Source organism: Triticum urartu, chromosome 3A (assembly GCF_056163025.1).
Source record: "Triticum urartu cultivar PI428250 chromosome 3A, HENAU_Tu73, whole genome shotgun sequence".
NCBI classification, from domain to species: domain Eukaryota; kingdom Viridiplantae; phylum Streptophyta; class Magnoliopsida; order Poales; family Poaceae; genus Triticum; species Triticum urartu.
In genome coordinates this window covers 550,998,355-551,005,164 of record NC_141875.1, presented here as the reverse complement: position 1 = coordinate 551,005,164, position 6,810 = coordinate 550,998,355, and the positions used below count along the sequence as shown (strand labels likewise).

The 6,810-nt window shown below is 42.8% G+C and overlaps 1 pseudogene; it reads left to right on the top strand.

Moving 5' to 3' along the window:
• Nucleotides 1–5,735: 5,735 nt before the first annotated feature.
• On the top strand, nucleotides 5,736–6,257 carry LOC147980483 (uncharacterized; annotated as a pseudogene).
• The last annotated feature ends 553 nt before the right edge of the window (nucleotides 6,258–6,810 follow it).

Sequence of the window (6,810 nt, the reverse complement as noted above, 5' to 3'; positions counted from 1 at the left end):
AAATATTTTTTTTGAAAATTTTCTGTAATCAAGATTCACAAAGTTTCCGTGAGCATGAACAAAGTTCAAGGCTAGATCCCACTTTAACAATGCTTGTCTTTCTCACTTTCACTTTCCTTTTTGAAAAAGTTTTAGGTTCCCCTCTTTTTTAAACTATATAAAAGCACTCAACATAAATAAATGACTCTCTAAAACTTCCGGGTTGTCTCCCTGGCAGCGCTTTCTTTAAAGCCATTAAGCTAGGCATATAGTGCTCAAGTAGTGAATCCACCCGGATCCCAAGATATATCAAAGCCAATTTTAATTAACAATGATTTGTAATTTAGTAGTGAGCATAAAGTAACATATATCATGCAACAACGAAGTCTAACTCTATTCCTATGCATCGGCATGTCATAAAAGAACAATTCATGCACACATAGTAAAGGCAAATGCATAGTATAAATAGTTTCTTGCAATTTTATCGTATTGGAAACATAGAGAGGTGGAGATATAGTTCCTCTCTCATAATAATTGCAAGTAGGAGCAGCAAGCACATGCATATTATATTCATCAAAATCATCATGTGTAATAGTAAAATGCAACCCATCAATATAATCCTTAATAACTGCAAAGTTCTCCGATATAGTGTAGTCGGGAGAATTCAAAAAGATAATAGGACTATCATGCGTGGGTGCAATAGCAACAATTTCATGTTTAACATAAGGAACTATAGCAAGTTCATCTCCATGAGCATAATTTATATTGGCATCTTGGCCACAAGCATAGCAAGCATCATCAAAAAGGGATATTTCAAAAGAATCAACGGGATCATAACAATCATCCTTCGGTAAGCACGAGGGGATATTAAACAATGTATGAGTTGAAGAGTTACTCTCATTAGAAGGTGGGCACGGGTAGCTAATCCGCTCTCCCTCCTTTTGTTCTTCGCTCTCCTCATCATCTTTTTCATCCAATGAGCTCACAGTTTCATCAATTTCTTCTTCCATAGACTCCTGCAAAATATTAGTCTCTTCTTGGACAGCGGAGGAGACCTCGATATATGGTTTAACATAGGCATTAGAAGCATAATTCTCATAACAATATTCAAGTATGGTAAAAATTTCAGATTTGTAAAGAGTAGCATCATATGTTTCAATCAAAAAAGCAATTTCATAAGCACTCTTAAAAGCAACAAATTCTTCAATTTGTTGAACATCATAGTAATTATAAACACCCTTAGCATAAGAAGATACGATTCCATTATCACTAAACAAACATTGGTAGGGAAGGTGTTTCTTAGGGTCTTCAGAACAACAAGTAATATCATATATTTAGCATAAATTCCAAGCATAGCATTGCAAACGATGGATTTGATCCAGTAAACGTTTCCCTTTTTCAGATATAAGGTGTCGCACATAACAAGCATGCTCATCTAAAGATTTGCCCTCAACTAAGCTAGTTGGGGTTTCAGCACGAGCACATAGGGATCGAAGATGATCCAAGTAATAAGCTTCAAGAGTGTGATAGATTTTGAGTGGTTCTTCAACCATTGGTTCAGTAGGTACAACTAATTTTTTTTGGTATTTTGCGTTTCCTACCCATAACTAAAGATATAAAACAACTAAGAACAACAAATAAAAATTACTTAGCGATAAAGCAAACAAGCACACATGAGAATATTCACCCCACGTATTGCTCCCCGGCAACGGCGCCAGAAAAAGGTCTTGATAACCCACAAGTATAGGGGATCAATTGTAACCTCTTTCGATAAGTAAGAGTGTCGAACACAACGAGGAGCTAAAGGTAGAACAAATATTCCCTCAAGTTCTATCGACCACCGATACAACTCTACGCACGCTTAACGTTCGCTTTACCTAGAACAAGTATGAAACTAGAAGTACTTTGTAGGTGTTTTTGGATAGGTTTGCAAGATAATAAAGAGAATGTAAATAAAAAGTAGGGGCTGTTTAGATAAAGACACAATAAAGTAAATATAGTGAGTGTGGAAAAGTGGTGGTAGGAGTTGCGAAATTGTCCCTAAGCAATTGACTACTTTACTAGATCGATAGCAAGTTTTATGTGGGAGACGCCACTACTAGCATGTCATCCCTGACTTGGAATTCTATGCACTTATGATTGGAACTATTAGCAAGCATCCGCAACTACTAACGTTCATTAAGGTAAAACCCAACCATAGCATTAAGATATATTGGTCCCCCTTCAATTCCGTATGCATCAATTTCTATGCTAGGTTGAAGCTTCTGTCACTCTTGCCCTCCAATACATAGTCCTATCAACATACAACTAACCCTATGGTGTGATCCACGCGCGCGCTCATATGATGATCATCAAAGGACAACAACATAACCACAAGCAAATTAAATCAATCATAGCAATTCATCAACCACCGATAGGACAACGAAAATCTACTCAGACATCATAAGATGGCAACACATCATTGGATAATAATATGAAGCATAAAGCACCATGTTCAAGTAGAGGGTACAGCGGGTTGCGGGAGAGTGGACCACTATAGATAGAGGGGGGAAGGTGATGGAGATGTTGGTGAAGATGGCGGAGGTGTTGGTGAAGATCGCGGTGATGATGATGGTGGCCACGACAGCGTTCCGGCGCCACCGAAAGATAAGGGGAGAGGGGGCCCCTTCTTCTTCCTTGACCTCCTCCCTAGATAGGAGAAGGGTTTCCCCTCTGGTCCCTGGCCATCATGGCATGGGAGGTGCGAGAGCCCCTCCGAGATTGGATCTGTCTCCCTGTTTCTCTCTGTTTCTGTGTTCCCAGATTCTGCCCTTTCACTGTTTCTTATATATCCGGAGATCCGTAACTCTGATTGGATTGAAACCTTCACTACGATTTTTTTTCCCGAAAATTAGCTTTCTTGCGGCCGAAGAAGAGCATTAACCGCCTTACGGGGGCCCCACGAGGGTCAGGGGCGCCCCCTGCCTCGTGGCTCCCTCGGGCACCATCTCGCATTGATTTTCTTCCCATATTTCACATATATTTGAAAAATAATCTCCATCCGTTTTTATCCTGGTTGGATTCCGTTTGATATGGATTTTCCGCGAAACAAAAAAATGCAACAAACAGGAACTGTCACTGGGCACTGGATCAATATGTTAGTCCCCAAAAATAGTATAAAAAGTTGCCAAAAGTATATGAAAGTTGTAGAATATTGGCATGGAACAATAAAAAATTATAGATACGACGGAGACGTATCAAAAGGCCAAATAAAAAAAGGCCAAGAAAAAATAAAAATAAAAATAAAAAGGGGCAATGCTACTATCCTTTTTTCCACACTTGTGCTTCAAAGTAGCACCATGATCTTTATGATAGAGAGTCTCTTGTTTATACTAGTGGGAATTTTTCATTATAGAACTTGGCTTGTATACTCCAACAATGGGCCTCCTCAAGTGCCCTAGGTCTTCGTGAGCAAGCAAGTTGGATGCACACCCACTTAGTTTCTTTTCTTGAGCTGTCATACATTTATAGCTCTAGTGCATCCGTTGCATGGCAATCCCTACTCCTTGCATTAATATCAATTGATGGGCATCTCCCTAGCCCATTGATTAACAGCGTCAATGTGAGACTTTCTCCTTTTTGTCTTCTCCACATAACCCCCTTCACTATATTCTATTCCACCCATAGTGCTATATCCATGGCTCACGATCATGTATTGCGTGAAAGTTGAAAAAAGTGTGAGATTACTAAAGTATGAAACAATTGCTTGGCTTGTGATCGGGGTTGTGCATGATGAGAGCATTCTTGTGTGACGAAAATGAATCATGACCAAACTATATGATTTTGTAGGGATGAACTTTCTTTGGCCATGTTATTTTGAGAAGACACGATTGCTTAGTTAGTATGCTTGAAGTATTATTATTTTTATGTCAATATTAAACTTTTATCTTGAATCTTTCAGATCTGAACATTCATGCCACAATAAAGAAAATTACATTGAGAAATATGTTAGGAAGCATTCCACATCAAAAATTCTGTTTTTATCATTTACCTACTCGAGGACGAGGAGGAATTAAGCTTGGGGATGCTTGATACGTCTCCAACGTATCTATAATTTTTGATTGTTCCATGCTATTATATATTCTGTTTTGGATGTTTAATGGGCTTATTTATACACTTTTATATTATTTTTGGGACTAACCTATTAACCGGAGGCCCAACCCAAATTGTTGTTTTTTTGCCTATTTTAGTGTTTCGCAGAAAAAATATATCAAACGGAGTCCAAACGGAATGAAACCTTCGGGAGCGTGATTTTTGGAACAAACGTGATATAGAGGACTTGAAGTGGACGTCAAGCAACCAACGAGGAGGCCATGAGGCAGGGGGCGCGCCTACCCCCTGGGATTGCCCTCCACCCTCGTGGCTCCACCGACCTACTTCTTCCTCCTATATATACCTACGTACCCTGAAAACATCGAAGAGCACCACGAAAACCTAATTCCACCGCCGCAACCTTCTGTACCCGTGAGATCCCATCTTGGGGCCTTTTCCGGCGCTCCGCCGGAGGGGGCATTGATCACGGAGGGCTTCTACATCAACACCATAGCCTCTCCGATGATGTGTGAGTAGTTTACCTCAGACCTTCGGGTCCATAGTTATTAGCTAGATGTCTTCTTCTCTCTCTTTGGATCTCAATACAAAGTTCTCCTCGATTCTCTTGGAGATCTATTCGATGTAATCTTCTTTTGCGGTGTGTTTGTCGAGATCCGATGAATTGCGGGTTTATAATCAATATTATCTTTGAACAATATTTGAATCTTCTCTGAATTCTTTTATGTATGATTGGTTATCTTTGCAAGTCTCTTCAAATTTTTAGTTTGGTTTGGCCTACTAGATTGATCTTTCTTGCAATGGGATAAGTGCTTAGCTTTGGGTTCAATATTGCGGTGCTCGATCCCAGTGACTGTAGGGTAAACAACACATATTGTATTGTTGCCATCGAGGATAAAAACATGGGGTTTATATCATATTGCATGAGTTTATCCCTCTACATCATGTCATCTTGCTTAAAGCGTTGCTCCGTTCTTATGAACTTAATACTCTAGATGCATGCTGGATAGCGGTCGATGTGTGGAGTAATAGTAGTAGATGCAGGCAGGAGTCGGTCTACTTGTCACGGACGTGATGCCTATTGTGACGCCCGGATAATAAAGCTACAGTAATCCTCTGCTAATGATGCCACATCACCGCGATTACTTTTGTTAAACTCGCGTTGGTTCGAATCCGGTCCAAATTCAAGATTTTTAAAATAAAGTCAAACAAATAAAGTTTTCAAATGTCAAAACAAAAATATTCGTTGGGTTGCAAATATTCACTAGCTAATTATCATGTGGCAAGAAACATCATTTGGCTCTCCCTTTAATCTCTAGGAAAAATATAAAGTGGCCCAACGACATATTGATTGGCCTTTTCAATTTCCAAAAATGCTTGAACAATTCCGTTGGCTCTAAAACTTTTTGTGCAACACCACAATTTGGTGCATGAATTATGTGCCAAGTTTCATTCTTCACAACATTCATTTTGTGCTCCAACTATTTGCATAACAAAAAAGGAAAAGCAGAAAAGGGAAATAATTTTAAGAAAAGGGAGACCTAAACCTACTGGACGCTTGGCCCATTTAGCTAAAACAGGTCCAGCCCAACCCAACTTGCCCTCGTCTCCCTTCTCTGTTCACACAGGGGGATCGTGGCAACGATCCACCGGCTCCATGGCCACCGATGATGCCGTGGCAGCCATCCCACACCTCCCCGTCGTTTTCCCCGGTGGATAAGAGCAACCCCGGCCCCCTCTTCCTCTCCCCCAAACCCTAGCCTCCTTTCTCCCTCCCACGCGCCGTCACTCTCGCCCCCGCACCCGCCCGAGCTCCTCCATCGCCGCGTCATCATCGATCCCATGGCCACCGGCCATCCCTCGTCGCCGAGCTTAGTCCAGGAGCACCGCCGTCCTCTTCCTCATTGACCGCAAGCCTCGATTCGAGCGGGGCCGCCCCGTGCGCTCGCCATCGAGCCCGTCCCCACCGCGTACATCGCCGGTGTCCGCCGTTGTTGCCGCGACTCCAGTTCGCCTTCGGCCTCCCCGACCTCGCCTACTTCGACTACATGGGCGAGATCGAGCTAGAAGCTATCGGGACGCCCGCTGCTTCCCCGTCCTTATCCTCCATCTGTCTCGGTCGCCGCCGCCGTCGCCAACGCTGGCCACCTCTGCTGCTCCTAACACTACAAAAAAAGACACATCCGTGACATTTTGGGCCGAACGAATTTTTTTCCTGTCATACATATGACACTTCTATGATGATAATTGTGACAAAACCCGGTATCATCATAGATGTGGTGGGCTCCTACTTCTATGACAAAAAATCATGGCAGAAAATGGGCTTTTCGTCCTGGGCGGGCCGGAGACGCAGCTGCATGACATTCTTTGGGCCATCCATGATGGAAAAAACCATGGTAGAAGCGAGGGGGAGGAAAATTTCGGGGAGTTCCCGGTTACGGTGGGAGGTCGGGGGCCGAGCGATGTGCATTTCTCTTGTACACGTACGCGCGTGTGTGCGAGGCGTTGGCTCTAACTGAACCCGAGCGAGGCGTTGGGCTCTAACTGAACCCGAGCGATTGCACTGCAGGCTATGCGTTACTGAACCCGAGCGATTGATCGATGGCTGTTAACTGAACCCGATCGAGCGATTCCTTCGCTACTGATGCTAACTGAAGCCGATCGATGGGATGAACAGAGAGCGTTGCGGGGGGGGGGGGGGGGAGGGGGGTTGGATGAACAGTGAGCGGTGGCGTTGCCTCT